The sequence below is a fragment of the Hippoglossus stenolepis genome, chromosome 1, assembly GCF_022539355.2.
Source record: "Hippoglossus stenolepis isolate QCI-W04-F060 chromosome 1, HSTE1.2, whole genome shotgun sequence".
NCBI classification, from domain to species: Eukaryota; Metazoa; Chordata; class Actinopteri; order Pleuronectiformes; family Pleuronectidae; genus Hippoglossus; species Hippoglossus stenolepis.
The window spans coordinates 28,875,154-28,895,762 of NC_061483.1; the positions used below are offsets into that span (position 1 = coordinate 28,875,154).

At 40.7% G+C, this 20,609-nt stretch overlaps 1 protein-coding gene across 5 annotated transcripts in view; it reads right to left on the reverse strand.

Annotated features, from left to right (window-relative positions):
• The window catches only part of znf536 (zinc finger protein 536), a 216,072-nt gene that overhangs the window by 119,629 nt on the left and 75,834 nt on the right, over positions 1 to 20,609 (reverse strand). For all 5 annotated transcript variants that reach the window (XM_035157635.2, XM_035157645.2, XM_035157653.2 and 2 more), the window contains one exon: positions 19,665 to 19,761. The gene's annotated coding sequence lies outside the window, so the exon portion shown is untranslated. The remainder of the gene's footprint in view (positions 1 to 19,664; positions 19,762 to 20,609) is intronic.

Consider the following 20,609-nt stretch of genomic DNA (forward strand, 5'->3'; position numbering starts at 1 on the left):
GAGCGAGGGAGGCCTGTCTTTTTTTATTAATTATAGGCCGCAGCTGATGTGAATGTATTCCGAAAGCATCTTCCAAATAGGTCGGCGGTACAGTTTGCTATTCTTATCACATTTAAATGTCAACACGGTGCAAAGCCCTACAAATTAGTTCAGGCAGGCTTCAACCCCCATTTAACATTTAAAGCGCCATTCTGTAGGGCTCAAAGAGCGATTTAAATCAGTTTACACACACACACACACACACATATACAGAGATAGCATTTCGTCTTTCAAACTTCTCATTTCAACACAGACATTTAACTGCCAACCTTTGCCTAAGAGAATTCAGTGCACCATCAAGAAGCATGCGAGAAAGAAAAAAGAAAAACAGGGTGAAAGAACAAAAAGAGATTTAAAGCAACAGAAACAATGCATTAGCTTTTATGAATAATAAATTTCCCTGTCAATCCATGCAGAAAAGATCCAGGTTTCCAGCATATCTGCATACATTCATTGTCCGAATGAATAAATCAGAATGGGGGGTGGGATATGTTCTTGAGCTACCCTATCACTGGTAAATAACAACAATGATTTGAAACACATCTGTTCATATGCAGTGCCAACTAAGCCCTACAGAGCAGCAAAAGACAATAGAGGCCTAGCACTGTTGTTCTACATACTGGTGGCTGGGCATACCAAACAGAGTTTACCCATCTTTACACACTCACACACACACAGATCTACCGATGCAAACAAACACAATCAACAAAAAGGAATCACGTACAGTCCACCATAAAAACCAGTCCACATTAGTATCCTCGACAAACACACGACTGCATTATTCCTCTATCAATAGAAAATCTTAGATGGCTCGCTGTGAATTAAAAGCTTTCTCATCCAATGTGACAGCAGGACATAGTTGCAGGAATACAATATTAATGAAGTTGAAAACCATATAGCTTGAATTGAAAAGAAAGTCCCAACACCTCTTGTGTTTTATAAACCATTAGATAGAAGTCCTCCAATTGTCTAAGCACAATAAAAGACGTTTGCAGGACTTTTTAAAACTGCTTTTGGTGGATTTTGTTTGGCCTGGTCACTATAATGACAAAATAATTGGTTGTAAGACAATATGTCATTCTCAGGCCTCTGTAGTGCCGCTCACAAAGAATGAAAGCATTGTATACTACCCTATTGTGAGGCAGGATGTCCACAGTTAATAGTTCTGTAAAACCCTAAGTTTCTATTTTATATTTCAAAAAATCTTGATATGACAACTTCAGGATAGGAAAACATTTTCAACATGTAAAATGAATGATGGTTAGATTTAAGGATCAGTGGTTATTCAAATAAACCTACAAATTTGCTAAATTTGTTAAATCTAATGTCACCTGGGCTCCCTTATATAAACAAAATGAGAAAAGGTTGTTAATAAATCTGCAAATCACAACGTGTTGACAGTAAATATTTTTGGAAAACTGTAAAATGTTCACTGACAAAACATTTGAGTTTTTTTTCAACAATTTCTATGAACTAAAGCATAATTATCTTTTTTTCTGTTATACTTGGGGACATAGTTACGATAATTTAGCTCCCCCAGTCATTATAATGGTAACGATCATTTAGATCCCTTGATCATAACTATAGACAGACCTTTTCTAGAATGTATAAATCTATAATTGCTGTCACCTGACTGCACCCAAATGCACAATGTTCAGTAAACATCATGGCCAACTGAGAAGGCAAGGAGGAAGTGGAAGGCACATTTTGATTTTGTAATCATATCGTTAAATGACAGAGTTGTGTTTAAATTGTGTACTTTAAAATAAAAAAATACACATTATATTACTTGTGTTTTTCCTACTTGTGTAAATTTAAAGCATTTACACATTTTATTTCCTGACCATTGGAATCATTGGGGGATCTGGAAGGCTAATAGTTAAATAGATTGGAAAATACTGTTTCGATTTAATCTGACTGGTTATTTGATTTACTAACAATACAATCAACTTATATTGCACCCTATTGTGCACACAGTATTTCTACTGATTTCGGGAGATACTTCAGAAATTAAGGATATTCTGAGTCGTGATGACGTTGAGGAACCACTAGACTGTTTGCATATTAATTTGCTCTCTCACTTACACAAACACAATAAACCACTCTGGCCTTGTTTTCATACAAAAATATGCAGTGCATTTCAAATCATCCCTCAATATGAGTTAAATTTTAATCTTAAATAAATAAATAAATTTCCTTTCACACTTTCTATTGCCATTTTCACTGTTAGGTGGTTTCTGAGGTTCAGCATGTTCGTCCATTGTTTTAAATGGGATTCAAAAAGACAAAGTCACAAGAAAGGACATGTTTAGTACTGACGTTTAATATAAACCACAAGAGGTTTTTCTTGCGTATGGCTAACCACAATTGGGACTCACGATAAGTACACTGATCTCCGAAATCCAAGTCCTGCACTTTGTACACCTATCTAAATATAACATAACACACATAAATGGAGATCTTCACACACAAACAGATTATGCTCCTCACCACAACATAATTGCGAAAACAAATAGAGTAGAGAGAGTAGGCATTAAGTGGAATTGTCAACATGGATTAAAATCCTAGTGATGTGAGTTACGATAATGTTTTTAGCCCGTCTCAATTTAAAGATTCACTGGCGTCAGATGTAGACACTCTCCTTGATCTTTTACTCCATACACCTTCGTATATCTACTGGTACACTGACAAACTTTTCCCCACTGTAATTCTAAATGAACCAATCCAAATTGAAAATCTCCAAAGTAACACAAAAACAAACAAACACTGTGTCATCACCCTCTCAAAACGAAAAGCAATTTGATGTGATGCTTAAACAAGAACACCAAAATCTAAATCACTGACAGTTCACACTTTTGACCTAACTGGGTACAGAGTTGAATTCAAGATAAGCATGTGATGTGTGCACTTGAATAAACACACAAGTGAGCGCCCCCAGGTCAGAGCAGCTTTAGCAGGGGGAAGGGGTGACGTTCAGCCTTAAGGAGAAGTCAGCCCTGTCAAGTTGTTTCATGCCATCGGAACACAGGATCAACTGCAAGCCTAGCAGACACACTTACACACACACTTAGACACAGAGCCCTGCAGCTGGCTTTGCGTCATTACACTGCAAGTTGTTCCAAAGACCGTATGAACATATAGGAGGGACCAGCTCAAGCAAACAACACAGATGATCACAGAATTAGATAAAACACTAAGTTAAAAAAACAGTCCCTGAAGAACATTTCTTAAAAATTCGAAAGTTCTATCAAATTATCAGGAGCAGCGACTTCACCGGAGTGTTATTATAAGGCCAATCACACTGGGAAATAACTTACTATCCATGAACCTACATTAAAAGTGAGCTTCACACACAAACAAAAGGAGCTGCCAGTGAACTTAATGCAGGCAGAGATTACATTTCCCACCTCAACACAATTGAAAAAACTAATTTGAAAGATTTAAATGTAGGAGACAGGGTTGGCATTAGATGTCAATCATGGATTGTGGCATTAGATCATCAATCAATCAACAACATGGACGTAATTCATTGTGATTAGAATCACGACCATGTTTGCCTCTTTCTCTGTTTAAGGATTCATTGGCAACAGTCTCCTTGATCTTTTACTCCTTACACCTTCATATCTTCACTGGTACACTGAGGAAAATGTGCCCAGTGTAAATCTAGATGACCCAAATACAACAAATTCCTTGTAAGTATACACAGACAAACTCTTTGTCAACACACTTAAAATGAAAGCTCCTGCAATGAAATTGGATGCAACAATAATATCAAAACTACAATCTAAACTTCTGATTTCAGTGAACACTTGACCTGAGTACAGAGTTGACTTCGAGAGAGGCATGTGATGTTTGCACTTGAATACACACAAGTAAGTGGGAGAATGGGGGTGGGGAGGATGGGGGGGTGAAGTTCAGCCTGAAGGACAAGTTGGCCCTGTCAAGCTGTTTCATGCCACCGAGATGCAGGATCAACTAAGCCTGTAGCAGACACACTTACACATACAGAGCCCTGAAGCTGGCTTTGCGTCGTTAAACTGCTGACCCCAGTTGTTCCAATGACTGTATGAACATCTAGGGGGGGGGGACCAGCTCAAGCAAACAATCACAGATTTAGATAAAACACAAGATCATAAACTGTCCCTAAAGGACATTCTTGAAATTCAAAAGTTCTATATAATGATCTACAACACTGATAGACTGCTCTTCAAGTTGAGACCATTTGAGTTATTTATTAATAAGGCTATTGTTACACTATATATGCATTAATATATATTAGGTAGCCTAATATGAGAACAAGAGCCAGTGTAGGGGTCACAGAAAGACTTCAGTATCAGCTTACAATTGCCCTATTACATCAGCATAAGTAACTGAATCCTAAGAGATAACTAGCTTATAAGAGACCCAATCCCTCTGACTGGCTTTCCTCTACCTCTAGGCTTGGCTTTGACTCTTTCTCATCGAGCTCATAGCAGAATGCTCTATGGGTGTGCCTAATGTGGACTCACTGAAATGTCAAAGCATTATATATCCTTTTATGCACAGAGTGGCCCCTAAGGGTTTAATTGACTATGCTGTAAAGTGAGTTTGAGAACCGCGAGAGCGCGAGATGAAGATGAATATGTTTCATTAGAGGGCAAACACAGCCTGATGGCTGGAATTGGCATTGAGAGAGGAGGAAGAGTCTACTATGGATGAAAAATACATTCATCCATTCACAATCCAAAATGAAAAGTACAAGCAGCACTGTCAACTCCTTGACGAATCACTTTCACTGAACTTACCTGGATAGTGATTCATATTTAAAATGTGTTCTTTCCTTCTCTTTTTTTTCTTCTCTCCTGGTTAGCCTCTGTCTTTCTGCGAACCAAACACGGAAGGAACAAGCTTCCAACGACTACCTGGCAACTTCAAATACCCATCAAACAAACAACAGAGCAGCAGACAGAGAGAAGAGAAGGGGCCCCGCTACTATCCTGCGGCCTTCGTTCACCAATTATACTGAGTACCTGCTGACAGGTGGGTTGTCATAGTGTCTGCTTAGCCACCCAACTCCCCTCATCTTCCCCCCTTCAACATCCCATCACGTTCCATCCCGCTCTGTTACAGTTTACCACGTGCTGGGTAGAGGAAGCTCCTCGCACCTCCAGGCAAATGAGGGAGACAAAAGAAAAGGAGGATGAAGAGGATGAGGGGGAAGGTGCTGGAAAAGTTGGCTTCAAGACTGTGGCTTTGATTTGGAAAACGTTTAGGAGCAACAAGACAGATGATAGAAAGGTCTTCAGTCGAGGTAAAGCGTTAAAGGAGCTATCTACTGCTCTTTCGCTCGACTTGTTCAACGGTTCTTGAGAGCCAGTGGAAATACAAAGCATAGATATCCAGATTAGAATGCCACAGTAAGGCCACGGTTGATTTAACTGGTCCTTATACTTGTTGGTTGATGGTATTACTATGTAAGTCCACAATATGCATCATAACTGGTGCATTGTCAAAGCCCAAATACTCTCCCTTGAATCTCACTTTTATCTTGAGGTGGTGTTTAAGCTGTTACTGGTACATTTCATGAACAATTCTTCATCTCTCCATTCACTTCTCTTTCCTGAAACCCTTCTAGGAGGTTTTGAAGACGGGTCTACCCCCACCACTGCTGCCCCCCTATCCATTGTCTCCTCTGTCTCACCGTCTCAGAAACTCAACCAGCCAATGAACACGAATGAGACAAAACATAACCATAATGGCTCATTAAAGGGAATGGAGACGACTTAGGCAAACAAAGCAGCCTTCACTGGGCTGTCACGAAACTCCTGTGATGGTGCGTCCAAACTAACGTTGGTGACAAGGAGGCAAAAATGTCTTCCTCCCACCAAAAACCCACCACAGTTTGGAGTGTTTTGAATGCACTCAACGCATCTCTATTTGTTCTGTGACAAATCTAAAGTGTGCACAGTGGAGTGAAGACCACTGAGCTCCAGAGTGAGGACAAAATAGAGTCTTCTTCTCTACCTTCTTAGAGAAGAGGTGCTATTCAAGAGTTATGACCCAAAGCATATGATTCATATTTCACAACTTTATACTCATGAAACCATTTAATGACCCTTTTCCTCCTTTCTTTGCCCCCACCAGTCTCATGTACTTATATATATATATTTTAAACTTTTTTCAGAACTACTGAGTGGCCTTTGTTTTACATGTCACTGTGAGAACAACATATATTAGTGTAAGCGTAATTGCTGGCTATTGTGTTCAGAAGCAACGTATTTACTGAATGAATAAAGTTACATTTTTATCAGTTTATTTTCACTAAACTCTGAAAAAAAGACCCTGGGTGCCACATTCTTTGCTCACAGTGGTCGCATGTGGCTGCTAATGCTTTCTCCTCATTGGGTACAACGGAAAAAAGACACAAATACTGTAAAAGAATGAACACACCCTTTTCCGGTTGCAATTATGTTTCATAAAAAAAACTTTATCTGTTGCAGTTTAGTTGTATGTAAATGTTGTTTCCCATACCAATCTTATAACGTGGGATCAATGAAAGGCAATCAACGAGGACTCAGTGGCCCGGTGCACTTGGTAAACTCTCTCCTGTCATCTACAACTTTACTGAAGCTCTTCCTTTTCTTTAGGAAAAATATTGCTCACTTTTTTGTGAAGCTAGACAGTGCAGCTAATCCCATAGTCTGCCACTGACCCAGCACCTACTGCAGTGAAAGCACAGCCATATCTACTTAGCAATCCCCCAGTAATTAAGGAAGGCCCGCACCATGTCTAAACCTCTTTACTGACACAGTGTTGTGTCTGCACAGCATGGAGGCAAGAAGCCATAAGAGGCTTAAAGCTCATGTACCTGTCGCTCTATAAGTGTGTCTGCGTGTGTCTGTGATTCAAGAACAGACAGATTAAAAAAACTGATTGGAAAAGTAGAATTAGCCACCTTTACTGCTTTCTTAATTACTGAAGTCCACCTCTGTGTGAGCAGACTATAAATACCCTCCAAAAACGGCCCTGAATGGTTGAACACACACACACACACACAGACACATATCCACACACATGCGTGCACATACATGTGCGCACACACACACAGACACCATTTTTGCAGGGATGACCAAAAACTGAACCCGGCACTTCTCAGAAACTGGGCCAAACCATATGTCCTTCTGCATATTTTGGGATCAGACTAATTCATTTTGATGATAGCATAAAAAATGATGTCTTCAGAAAAAAGGGAGAGAAAAGAGGAAATTTGAAGAGAGTAGAGAACAGAAGAGACAGAGTAAAGTGCCATGGGGAATAGATGTGATGAATCCAGGTCTTAGGAGGAGTTCCAGGACAGTAAAATAGGGTTGAACTTTAACAGGATCAGCATCCAGGGCAACATTACACTAAGACTAGAATCTTTTTTTGACAGTGATAAAATGATCTGTAATTAGGACAAACAGCACTAAAAGCAAGTTCAGAGGTACTTTTTTTTTCTTTTTCTTTTCAGTTCGGGTGCGTTACTGCTTTGTGAGGATTCCCAGGATGGCAGGAGTTGAAAGAGACAATTAAAAAAGAGAAAGAATAGGAAATGGAAAGACACGGAGAGTATGTTCTTTGAGAGACAGAACTGAGGCAAGGCATTATAAGGCAAAGCATGACAAAAAATCACAACAAGTGTTAGCCAACACACATATCCCTTCATACAGGGCAGCAAAAAAAAAAAGGTAAAACATGTAAGAGTGTTAGGTAATTTACATGTATTAATTGCGTTTCAACTGACAATGCGAGAATCTCTGTTGCCCTTAACAGTCGACGGACTGATTTCTATGTAAAGAGCTTAGGACAAATGTTCAGGAAGAATTCAAATGTTGAGTCAACAGTGTGCAACACAAGCTCATTATAGCTTAGAAATGGAGTCCCATAACTTCAACAAACAACCAACTCCACATAAGCATGAACAACAGAAACTTTAATGTTATGAAGTCCGTCTGGCCAAATGACAATGTGATGGATATTGGGGGAAAAATAAGGCCTGAGATTTAAACTCATGAAGTTAAAATAACAGTGGTTGATAGAATTTACGCGGCATCTATTGCATCTGTGTCCATCCTGGGAGAGGGAGCCCTCACATGTGGCTCTCTCTGAGGTTTCTATGTTTATTCCTGTGTTAAAAGCGTCTTTTGGGTAAGTTTTCCTTAATCTTGTTGAGGGTTAAGGACAGGGGATGTCGCACCTTGATAAGCCCTATGAGACAAATTGTGATTTGTGAATATGGGCTATACAAATAAAATTGTATTGATTGATTGATATTTAAGAGCATTTACCAAAGTACTGCACTTAAAAGGATAATACCAGGGGTTTTCCACAGTCTGCCCAGAAAATGTTCTATCCATGTTCTAACAACTTAAATCACTAATGACAACCAGTTTCCCAATTCATGCAAGTGGGGAGATTTGAAACTTGCTCATTATAGCTAATGCATAATAATGAAACAAAAATCCACAATGGTTTTTAAACTCACTGAATTTTTTATTTTAATAGTTACAGCACAGAAACCCACCATTCCTCTTATTCAGGTGTGCACACTCACTGGAGGATAAGAGCTGGAGTGAAAGGTCAAGAACAGGGGACACTGCTGTTATATTACCAGATCAACCCGACTCTGGAGCCAACAGATGGCAGCAAGCTGTTTGTGAGACATGCAACCTATGAACTCTGAGTGCTTCTGCTGCATTTTAGAGCTGCTTTTGTAAAAATCAGAGCATGACAGTAACGCAGCGGAACTACACTACATGTCTGACAACAAGCCGTCCTGAGGTCAACGCAGTGCACAGTAGTGGAACCTCCTTCTCAGCTACTAGGTTTACAAGGGAGGATTTTAAGGTGGGTGTTAATTTGGAAAAATAGGAGCTGAAATATGGCTGTACGCTTTAAGAAATGACTGGCACTAACAGAATGTGTAAGTCAGTCGTCATCTGGTTTAAATATTCAAAACCTACGGTATGGACATATAAGTACAAACCAGTATTTGCACTTATATTTCTTCTGTACTTTTTTATGTAACTACAGTTGTGTGATAGATGCAGTTACCATTTACACTGAAGAATAAAATTTTACATATGCAACAAATATTTTTTATTCCTTAAATATGATGAGTTTTTACAGATTATACAGCACACTAGTTAAAATTGAAATAAGAAAAAAAGATTTAAAATCTAATCCAAACATTTGAATTATGAGCACTTTAACTTTTGACTAAACACTCACTGTACTGTTTTCAAAACACTACTGAAAAATAATTTGGATTTGAACTAGAGATTCACACGAGAGATTCATATTGTGTTTAATTCAGTTGTCTCCAATCGGAAGTCAGTACCATTATGTCAGAAAACATAACATAATTGTCTTTCAGTTGACAAGAACTAAAAATACAGACAATAGCTTTGAGATGAACAGAGGCAAAAAAGGAGGAGAGAAAATGTTTTGTCCTTCAGCTGTGTTTTCACTCCACTTTCCCACCCCATGCCAGTGACTGCAGAATAAACGGATATGTGAATTAAACCCCATTGTTTTAAAAAAGATTTGCTGCTAAATTTAGGCGAAGCTCTTGTTCTCCCTCGATGTGAAAGAATGTGCCAGTTATGTTTGTGTGTTTTATTTTCTTCCTTTCCTTTATCCTTCACCGTGATCTCGGGCTACATACATCTTATGTTGTTTGAACAAGTGTGAGTGGTGTGTCTTTGCAAAGCAAAAGAGCGAGAGGAAGAAACGCTCACACATATAGTTCAGCCAGGCGATTTTTGCAATTAGAAAAGACACAAAAATAATTATTCTGCAGTGCAGTCAGTCGACATATCCAGAGTCGATGATGCACGGATCACGTGTTTAATAAAAAAGGTTAATCAGTTGTTAATCAGAGGATTAATAACTTGTTATTTTCTTTACAAACCATTAATATTATGCCATAAATATTTAATGTTGATAGGTCTTTTTTTTGTAGGAGTGACAGCGTGGGGGTGGGTGATGTGTGCTTGATGATGCAGGGCAGAGTGAGCTATATCCAGGCATTAATGTGCATTAATCATGCTTTGGTGAAGACAAATAAATTCATTCATGTTTATTAATACAACCTTGGAGAAAACAATACTCTTTACATTATTCACTGAGTTATTAATAAAGGATTTATGAACAGGAGGATTACAGGACAGAGACTGAGAAGCATGGAGAAAGAAAGGCAGACAAAAAGAGGGGAAGAGACAAAAAAAAGAGAGCAGAAGAGGGACGTCAGAGTCAAAAAGCCAGGAGCAAAAGTTCATTAATGTTTAGGATGGAAGGGGCATGTTTAGGGAGGGGATGAAATGTGTGTGTGTGTGCGTGCGTGCGTGCGTGTGTGTGTGTGCGTGTGTCTGTGTGTGTGTGTGTGTGTGTGTGTGTGTGTGTGTGTGTGTGTGTGTGTGTGTGTGTGTGTGTGTGTGAGCAATCCACCGCTGGAAAGCTGGGGGTTAAACAGAGATTTTCTGCCCTCACTCTTTTTCTCCTTAACAAATTACCCTGCCCATTTGCTAATCAAAGCAAAACAAATATTGCTTTTCATTCGCTCCATTTGTTTGAATGAACATACAGACATTCCCAAAATACTCATTCCCAGCTCAAATGTAATTAAATTGTGCCTTTAGTGAAAACATGCAGTGGTACTCCAATTAGTTGTGTTTTTGTCGTCGGGTAAAGACGGAGAATGGCAGTGGGTACGCCCCAGGCACCTCGGTGTCCCAAAATGGAAGTATGTCTTGATGGCTGGGTTAGGGGGGAGTGTGTTTGTTAGACAGTGTTTGGGTGCACAAGGCTGATTGCAATGACAGGAAAAACGTGATTGCAGAGTTGGTGGATGATATAGTGATCCGATGATATTTTATTTGTTGTGCTGTGAATATGACATGACCGTTGTGGCAGGGTTTGAGATAAGAGAAATGGCAGCACAAGTTGTTTGTTGCTGAAATATGATCACTCTTGGTTTGTTTTAAGGGAGAAAGGCCAACGCCATAAACCTGTCTCCTAAAATGTTTCTGTACAACAAAGCAACAACAGCAAAGTTCTCGTCTTTACAATGTGTTTATTCACATTCAATCAAAACCACAATTTTTCCAAAACTTTAAACTAAGAGCTTTTGTTGCCTGAACCGAACCACAGACGAAAGTCTGGACACAATCCCCGGTTTGTGGCGTGAGAGTCGTGCTCTTTGTGCACCCACAGATTCCCTTGTGTGAGCTCCTGATTGGCTACTCAGCAAGTCACTCATGGATCTTATTGTTTAATTGGTTTTATGCTCTGTCCTCTGTGCCCTTTTTACACCCATTTACTTGTTATAGATGGAAGCAGGACCAGGGGGAAGCTGGTGATGAAGTAGTGTGTATTGCACAGCTTGGATGGCACCCATTAGGTACGAGATTAGAAAATGGATTAATTTTTGCAGATGATTTTATAAAGTAAAACTTAATTTCAAGTAATATAACGATGCTTTTTAAAAAAGCCCAAACTTATTAATTTGCTCATTTCAAATATTTAATAATAATGTATTAAGCCTCTGAATTAAACTCTCTAGATGTTGGAAAACCTGCTCAGCTGCTCAAAAAACTACAAGTCTGTAAGAGGAAGAGGCCCCTCCAGGCCTAAAGGCCTATTCAGCCCCTTGGGACAAGACTTTGTGCACGGTCTGACAATGAATATTGGTTTGATTCCCTGCCAAATTCAAACTGTCTCCTATCATTTTTCAATCTATATCAACTGTCAAATAAAAGCAAAATGCCAAAAAGTGATCTTTAAGGACAAAAAAATTATGGAGGAATATGAATGACGGTGCATATTTTATTTTATCCTCTAGTTCTGGGGTTATGTGTTTTATTATATCGTGCCAATGTTGTGTTAATGCCCATTGGTAGTGAAGATGTGTTTCGTGCTGCCATGCATTTGTAAATCCATCTTCTAATCATTGCTTTTTCTCCTTCTCCGTCTTAGATGGCTTCACGCCTCTCTTTTCCTTTGTCTTAAGCTCCAAATTGTGTTTTTATTGAAAGTCTATAGGGAACGCTCGGCAAAATGTCATCCATCAACCTGTCGATGAATCTATTCTTTCATTTAATGATCAGTCTACCTGATATGCATTTTACATGGCTCCATATACCTATAATGGGAATCAATGGAAAGCAAATAAAGCTGGAAGCCAGTAAGCTGCATGTCTGACGGATGGATGTGGACGCCGGTTATTTGTCAATACACACAGCTCTGTTCTTAACCGTGTGGCTTTGTCCTATATACGCCTGGATGAATGTGACTGTAAAGGTGGCTCACTGTGGGTTAGAGAGTGGCTTACATATTAGTCTGTACAATCCCACCACTTGTCTTAAAAAAAATAAGAAAGAGCAAGAGATTGAGTAAAAGAGACAGAAAGACAGGAGAAGTTGGAAATAATGACGGCAGAAAGAGATAAAGAAAGAAGGACGCTTAATGAAAAAGGGAGAAAGACGGAGAGCATGAGGCTCAAAAAACAGATGAAAGGACAGAGAAAGGAGAGGGATGGGAGGAATGGCTGCTCTACGTGGTTTCAGTTAAATACAGATTTCATCATACAACTGGGGAGAAGGGGGTGGGGGGTGGCGATGGTGGCTGTGGCAGCTCTAAAACACATAACTTTTTACGAAGTGAAAATCAAATATTAAAAATGACAGGCCTTATAAGTGTGCTGAGTGAGCTCGGGTCACGGAGGGAGGGAGGTGCGGGCGGCTTGTCAGCTACTATCTGTCAGGGCGAATTAGAAACAATCAGGGCCGAGTGAAAGGGAAGGTGATTGTTATTAAGCGGCGGGGCCCTGCGAGCGGGCGCCCCAGATGTGGCCGTGCATATAAAAGAACAGGAAACCGGCAGTTTAATTCAGGAAGCTTGCCGAGGCGAGCGAGCAACGCCACAAAGGAGGAGAGGGAGGTGGAGGGCGCTGGGAGGGGGGGCAGAGGATATGAGGGGGTTGGGGCTTCTTGTTGCTAATACGCTGGAAGTTACTTTGATAACACATTAGGCCTTTTGAGGAATGATGGACCTTTTTTTTCCTTTTTTTCTCCTCAGCTCATCCATCTCTGTCCATCCCGCTGGGGGAAGTCGCTGGTTAGTGGGCAATAGGAAGAATCACGGGTGAAATCTAGATAAGTCGCCCTAAACACACACACACGTATATGAGTGAGTGAGGAGGGGAGAGACAGCCAAGCCCATATATCAATTACAACTTGATATCCTGGGAGGAGGATGGGACGGAGAAAGAACCTCCCTGAACGGATGGATATGTGTGTGTGTGTGTGTGTGTGTGTGTGTGTGTGTGTGTGTGTGTGTGTGTGTGTGTGTGTGTGTGTGTGTGTGTGTGTGTGTGTGTGTGTGTGTGTGTGTGTGTGTGTGTGTGTGAGAAAGCGCTCCTGTCTTCAGAGCCCAATCCCCCTGAACACACTTCTTTTTTTTTCTTCTGGTAATCATCTAACAGTCCTTCCCCGTCTCTCCCTGAGCTGCTGTCAGTGTTTTGTCCACGTGTGTGCACTTCTTCTCCTGTGCACGCTCATCACAGCACATTGATGGACATGGACATGACTCGATTTTGACTCCTTTGATAGTCGTCCTGTTATCTGTCAAGTTGTGCCCCCTGCGCCTCTAAAACTGCTATGAGACAGACATCAATGTCCACAGATCCCTATCAGGGAGAAGGGGAATGAGTGTGGAGCAGTGAGGGTTGCTGGGGCAAGGCGGGGGATCGTTGTTGTGTACAATATATTAGTCAGGGGAGGCTGGGTGTATTTGAATGATCGGGACTGATAGTAATCTACCAAGAGGCTGCAGAGCCAAAGGCATATTGGCCGTTGGAAAACATTAAAAACCACACTCCAACACAAACTGTGAACTCCCAGGAAGAGGGGGAGAAAACTTAACTTGATGCCTCAATTTAACTTCAATGTGTCGAGTGCTTATCAAAAAGAATCAGATAAGATAATTAAGAATCGTAAAAACACAAGTACTGCAAAGGAGAGGTTTGTTAGAGGTTTTATTTGACTATACTGGGAGACAATCTGAGACAGAAAGTCAAGTGGATCCATTGTTTTTCAAATAGTTTCACTTAACACCAGTTACGTGAAATCAATGGGACGTACTGAGGGGGAAAAAAGAGCAGAAATGAAGGTGTTGTTAAGATAGTTTCTTTCATATAGTGCTTTTGTCTCAGAGCTTGAAGGGCTTTGATTTCTGTTTACTTTGTAGTGAGACATATCGCAAGAAATTATCCCTCCCCTTAAGAATCATTGATCATCCAATAGGTTGAAATCAAGCAGTCTTGTCACATACTCTCTTTCTCTCTCTCTCTCTCTCGTCATTTTTATCGTAGTGATCAGTCGAACGCTCGCCTAACACAAGCCGTCTCTAGTTTCCACCTCCCAGGTTTTTCTCTCCATTGCCACTGCCAATGTAGCGGAGGTTATGGTGTTAAACACGAAGCTGCTAAACGTTCCCCAAGGTAATAACAGTCAGCGTATATGAAGCGCTGCGCTATATGGCGACAGGAAGTTTCAGCTGAGTGTGGAAGCAGTGGGGACTGAGGGGAAAAGATGTGAGGGAGGGTGAAAGAGGAAGAAAATTTGAAGGAAATAAAAATAATTAGCAGACAATGAGGGTGCAACAGGAAAGAGCTGGTAGAGGGCTAATTGCTGAACCAGAGGTATGAATAAAGACAACGAGAAGTGATACTAATGTTGCTCTGTTGTGATGCTGTCACAACAGTTCTTTGGTTGCAATGAGCTTGTGATTACACCACATTTTAGGCCTGTCAGCCATTTAATCTATTTATCCACTCCTGTTTTCTATACACTAGGCTATACAAATATTAAATCAATTTGAGTGCGAAAACTATTCTTGACCTTGTAAACAGTGGTTTGACAAAGTAACTTTAACTCAAGTTCCACCTACTGTCTTTTCTTTAGGTTTTTACCACATCTCAGGATCTTTATCTACTAATTGAAGTTGACTCATAGGGTTAGGGTTGCCATGAAATCAGTGGAAGGCTGGAGAAAGATCCCAGAGGCCAATCACATTCACAGCTAAGTGGAGATTGAGTTAGGATGGTTATGTCAAACAGCTTCAATTTGACTGAACATGCAGAGTATGGTCAGTTCAACCACATCTTCCCTTCACAGTGGTCCTTCACTGACTATATATATACGGAACAATCAATCAAGTTGATTTCATTTGACAAGTTCAAAGACTGAATACTATGAAAAAGTATTAAGGGCAACATATCCTAAATCCATTGTCACTTATTGGTTGATCCTATTGGCATCTATTGCATGTCTGTCCGTCCTGTCCTCTCTGAGGTTTCTACGTTCGTTTTACCCTGTTAAAAGGTTTTTTTAGTAGTTTTTCCTTACTCTTGTTGAGGGTTAAGGGCAGAGGATGTCACACCTTGTTAAAGCCCTATGAGACAAATTGTGATTTGTGAATATGGGTTATACAAACAAAATTTGATTGATGATTGATTGATTGATACTTATAATTTGTCAAGTGCTGAACTTTTTTAATGTTTCTGACAACAATATCATGATCAGGGACAGAATCAATAATACAGTGCTGACTGATAGTATGAGATGGCATGCAAACCACTTTTTTTTCTTGCTGGTCCATTAATGCCTCAAGCTTTGTCTTTTCAATCAATTTAATAAAAATAAAAACCATAGTTTAAATCTCTCTGGATGACAAAATATGTGTTTTATCAAGTGCAAGGAATACGTAAAAAATTATATTAACCTATTGTATCTAATTAATTGACTGAAAATGTGTTCAGTGCGTGTTGTATATTATATGTCAGGTGAGTGTTTTTTTTTTACATTTTATACCTTAAATCAGTATATAGAGTAGCCTAAATAGAGCCCAAATGTATATTTTTACATTATATGATGTCAGAGTTTACTTTGAATGAAATATGAATTGTTGTCCATTTTCCCAAGAAAACATTGTACTATCTACTCATTACACGCTGCTCCTAGACATGACATAAATTGTGATTTGTAGAAAATTGTTTTCTGAAGTGTCATAAACCGTAATAGAGTTGTATTGTACCCAGATGTCGTAAAGAGGATGAGAGTGTCTCTACCCAACCAGACTGACCCAAATCTTCCTCTTGATGAAAAAGGAGTAAAGGTGTAAAGATATGTGGAAGAAGAAATTCAGAAGTAAAAAAAACAGAAGATATGGATGCTGTGGGAGGTGGAAATTGTCCCTTCCTGCAATCTCATTCAATCCCCATTTTTTTCTCCAGGAGGCCAAATCCAGGCCATGTCTAAGATTTCACAACGATTAGCGAGGGAGGGATGAGGAGGGATATAGAGATGTACTAGAGCAGCATTAGCCATTAATCACCAAGGAGTGAGAGAGAGGGAGAGACAGAGACAGTGAGAGAAGCAGAGAGGGAGTGATAAAGAAACAGAGGTCCTAGCATGGCTCAGCATGGGACTTGTACATTTTACTGTCTGGACCACCAGGGGTCTTGTGTTTGACGGCAGAAGAGTGGCTCAGTATCCGTACAGGGCCTTCTTAATCCTGGCAGTCAGAGATTCAGGACCAGAGTACATCCAACATAAAAACGCATGGTTTCAATTAATGCCAACATTTCTGCATGTGTGGTGTATTTTGGAAGATATATTTAATGATGTTTATGACTGAACAGAATGTAAAGTTTATATTGTTGAGCAAATTGTTGTAAAATTGAATTCAATTTGAGTGTTATTCTTTTTTTTTTTTTTAAGAAAAACGGAATAAAACTTTCAGATTTGGGCTTGAGTTATGGGCTCTTTGTTCTTGGACGGACATTGAGTCATTAGCAACCATTTTGTTATCTTGCTAGAGGTCCAGTATCAACCAGAACAAACATAGTCTTCACATCAAGTCTTCTTCTTGTTATTGAAATGTCTACAAAGAGAGTTGTTCTAACATCAGCCTCCAAAACCCTTGATAAATCATCTTAAACCAAACCCTCATCCTTTTTGTAATATTCCACACCCTCCAGTCACCACACCATATAGAGTTGTCAGTAATGATTGGAAGGGCAGACCAGAAAGCAGCAGCAATGTTAAGTGCCACGAGTGCATGGAGTTAAACTCTATCGTATACTACACGATTTAGCTGCACTGTCAAGGAGAGGTGGCAGAGAAATGTCCAAAGAGGAGGTCGGAAGAATAAAAATGCCCTAATACTGCTATGAATGACAAAAATTGACTGCAGAAGTGAGACCGCAGAGTTAAACTGCGAGATTCTGAATGAGCATTGAAGGGTGGGGTGGATTTTTTCAACTTCCTTTTCCAGAATAGCTTACTCTACCTTTAAATAAACCGATATTGACTGTTACTCAAAAAAGGAAAATGCGTGCATCAGTCTCCTGTGTCACATGCTTGGTTGAGCAATTCATTTAGTTGACCTTCTTCCATAGAGGTTTTTTGGTGTCAAGTCTCACCACATGCACAAGCTTGCCCGTTGGTAAACGATAAATTAAGGTTTGACAAGAAAATCTCATCACAGGCTCCACTTACTTTACTATGACATAACCAGGTGTGGGATTTTGGTCAGAGATAATGCAGGCTGTCACCCCCTCCCCCATGTACAACTACCTATTATCAAGTGACTAAATTATATACTTCCATCACACCTAAACCATCTCCATGACAACTGGGCAACTCCATGCATTGAGAAAGGCCAGGAGATGTGTATGGAAGCTTCAGAAACACAACATCAGTGGACCTTGTGATGGTAACGTCTCGGTACACGTTATTTGCCATATGGGTATTATGCTGTGTTCACACCAAATGCAAGTGAATATTTGGGTCGCAGGATCATTTGTGTTTACTCGGGGTACTCGCGCAAGCAACATGAGTAAACACAACCCAAAAATATTTGGGTGAACTACCGGCTGAAGTGACAATAGCTGCATTGTACTTGTTGTGGAAACACCAGAGAAGCCAGCGCCGACATGTGTGGGATCACAAAATCGATCCAGAGGTGCGCAGAGCTCGGTAAAATCTCACCCTCTTCTCCAGGAGCTGAGTCTGGATGACTGCCGTGTCCAGTGCTACCTCAGGCTGAACAGTGGCCGTTTTGATGGCCTGCTAGCTTGGGTCAGTGCCGGGATCTGCGTTCGGTGATTTTCATCCACAACGCTGAATCCCTTTGGTGTCACGCACATTTTTCATTCGAGATCAAATATTTCCACTTTGGGGCGAGTGACAGGAAATTTACATCTTTGCATTGACTTTGTATGAAATCTCATCGCGTGACAAATTTGCTTTGCGTTTGGTGTGAATGCACCATTAGCAATTATTTAAGTGATGAAACATGGGCACAGCTAGGGAGAACAACACAGGTTTTCGGCTGAGGATATTGTATCAACATGTCTTCAACATGTAAGTGTTAGGCTGAATATTGAACCTTCATCCACTCATCTTTCAGGGGATTCCTCCATTAGTAGATAGAAATAAAGGAGTTTTGCTGGACAACAGTTTCCACTTTATCAGCCTTCTAGTTTTCTACCTACATAAAGGGTGTTGCCAAACCCTCCCTCCACCCCACTTAGTGTTCCCTGCATCCTCCTTACGTGTCCCTTATCCCCTCCTCCTCCCCCTCCCTCTACTTTTTCCTCTCTACCTATTTTAATTTTATTATTTTTTTCTGTACTATGAATAAATTTTGTCTGTCCCGGACATGAAAATGTCAAATACCTAAAATACACCTAGGCTAAATAGCATATTAATTTTTAATGCCTGCTCATCCTATGCTGCTATTCTCATATCAGGCCTGTCTGCCAACAGCTGTTGCTGGCTCTCTGGCTGGGAATTTATCATCCATCTAGCTAAAGGAGGGGAGAGAGGGAGAGAATAAAAAAAGAGATGGGGGACATTGTTCCGAAGACGAGGAAAAGAGGAGGGACAGATCCGTGTTTTCATGGATCCCTAGCTTGCATTTATATCACCCACACCTCGCAACTTTCTTTCTTTGATATATGAGTGGGATTCAATTACACTAATGCCAAACATAAATTGTTCAAGATTCGTTCCTATTTCCCACTCCGCGGTGTGTTATAGTGCAAGCCTCCTCATACATAAAAAAGAAATAAGGAACAAAGTAGTGACATTGACGCTGGAGGTAGTGACATTGGGGAGAGCAGCAGAGGGAGGCAAGATGCGTGGAAGCAATGTGCCAATGTGGGTGTTGAATGCCACCCATGTGCGTTTTTAGGTGGCATGTGGTGGATGATTATCATAGATTATCACAATCCAGATTGTTACAAGTTCTGTCTGTGCACATAGCAAGCAGTGTACTGTAGCTGTGTGACTGTCTCTGTGTGCGTGTGTGTGTTTTGGTTTAAGACGGAGTGCCTTTGGGGATAAGACTAAATGGTGAGTGAATGACGAACAGTTGGAGTGTGTGAGTGTTTGTGTGCTTTTATTCATGTGTATGTGTCTTGTTCTGTTATCCTTACAGTGTGAGAAGCAAATATCATACAGGGTTTGGAAAAATGAGAAAAATCTTCAAGTCGAGAACAATTTGCTGCGGGTTAAGGTATGAATTGTGTGTGAGCTTACCTTAACACCCCAACTGCATAATGGAGTCCAACGTGTCTGTCAGGATCAACTGGCCTCTCGCTGTCACTCCCGACTGACTACTGCTTACTGGAACCACCTAGGAGCAGAAACAGTGGAGGGGAAAGATTAGAAACAGAGGTGATAATGAAATATAGACGTGAAGAGTGGACTGGATGGAGAAGACAGTGACGTGTGGGGAGGAAGAGGAAGATGAGGTGGGGCAGGGGGTCAATGTCGAGATGAAAATCTAACAAATTCAGCAAGCGACACTGCAGAGGTCAAGGGAATGCAGCCAGAAAAAGGTTAAAGATGAAATCAAAGCTGGCTCGCTGTGGTGCCCGGAGGCACAGCTGAAAATCTATCCCTCCAAGGCAAGGCCACCGCTGACGTGAGGCAGACAAGAAGCTAAATACTGCACGCCACTCGGGGATCTTTCATTTTCAACCGATCAATAAGGGCTTATATTTATCAGGGCCTCCGAGCAGCTGCCACGTCTGACAACCTCCACTTCATTTTTGCACTCCTCCTCAGCTCTTTTCTCCTCCTCCTCTTCTTCCCTTTCTCCTCCTCCTCTCCACCCCTGCACGCCAAATTGAGACCCATCGACCATGAAAAGGGGCAGAGATCCTGGATTGCCATTAACCCCCCTTGTGTCACCAGACTGTCTGACACACACACACACACACACACACACACACACACACACACACACACACACACACACACACACACACACACACACACACACTCACACACACATACCCTGGAGATATAATTCAGCTAAAGGTCTGTCTCCCCTTCTTTAAAGAAACATGCCTTATTATTATGGCCTTGGCACAGACACCAGAACCTCCTCATGTCTTTTGTCCCTCAAGCTGCCCAAATACATGCACGCACACGCACACGCACACACACACGCACACACACACACACACACACACACAC